Source organism: Prionailurus viverrinus, chromosome B1, assembly GCF_022837055.1.
Source record: "Prionailurus viverrinus isolate Anna chromosome B1, UM_Priviv_1.0, whole genome shotgun sequence".
Taxonomy (NCBI): Eukaryota; Metazoa; Chordata; class Mammalia; order Carnivora; family Felidae; genus Prionailurus; species Prionailurus viverrinus.
The window spans coordinates 154,521,041-154,522,167 of NC_062564.1; the positions used below are offsets into that span (position 1 = coordinate 154,521,041).

At 40.4% G+C, this 1,127-nt stretch overlaps 1 pseudogene; it reads left to right on the forward strand.

Annotated features, from left to right (window-relative positions):
* The first annotated feature begins 377 nt into the window (after positions 1-377).
* Positions 378-809, forward strand: LOC125164507 (peptidyl-prolyl cis-trans isomerase NIMA-interacting 4-like; annotated as a pseudogene).
* The last annotated feature ends 318 nt before the right edge of the window (positions 810-1,127 follow it).

Genomic DNA, 1,127 nt, shown 5'->3' on the forward strand with positions numbered 1-1,127 from the left:
TCATGAGTTGTAACTTCTTTTTATTTAAAAATACTTTATCACTGAACTACTTGGAAATTGTACACCAAAGGGTTAGATCAGTAGTTCTGGGTTGCCTAAACCCTGCACATTCTAAACTTCTTCAAGAATGGCTTTTTAAATTCTTTTTTAAAATATAATTTATTGTCAAGTTAGCCAACATACAGTATATACAGTGTGCTCTTGGCTTTGGGAGTAGATTCCCATGATTCATTGGTTACATATGACACCCAGTGCTCATCCCAACAAGTGCCCTCAATACCCATCACCCATTTTCCCCTCCCCAGCCCGCCCTTCCCACCCATCCCTTCCATCAACCCTCAGTTTGTTCTCTGTATTTAAGAGTCTTTTAGAGGCAACTGAAGCCTTTGACAGTACAGCTGCAAGATTTGAAGATGCCGCCCAAGGGAAAAAGCAGTTCCAGGAAAGGGGGGGAAGGGGGAGCAGCCTCTGGGAGTGACAGTTCTGACAAGAAGGCTCAGGGTCCCAAAGGTGGTGGCAATGCAATAAAGGTCAGACACATTCTGTGTGAAAAACATGGGAAAATCATGCAAGCCATGGAAAAGTTGAAGTCTGGAATGAGATTCAATGAAGTGGCCGCACAGTATAGTAGAGATAAAGCCAGGCAAGGGGGTGACTTGGGCTGGATGACCAGAGGTACCAAGGTGGGACCATTTCAAGAAGCAGCATTTGCCTAGCCTGTAAGTGGGCTGGATAAACCTGTGTTTACAGACCCTCCAGTTAAGACAAAATTTGGATATCATATTATTATGGTTAAAGGGAGAAAATAAAATTGTATGGAAGACTGAAAAAAAAAAGAGTCTCTTATGGTTTTCTTCCCTGTCTGAAACTATTTTTTCCCCTTCACTTCTCCCATGGTCTTCTGTTAAGTTTCTCAAATTCCACACTTGAGTGAAAACATATGATATCTGTCTTTCTCTGGCTTATTTCACTTAGCATAATACCCTCCAGTTCCATCTATGTTGTTGCAACTGGCAAGATTTCATTTTTTCTCATTGCCAAGTGGTAGGAATGGCTTTTTAAATTTCGTTTAATTAATTAATTTTTTTTTTTATTTTTTAGAGAGAGAAAGCACAAGTTGAGAAAGG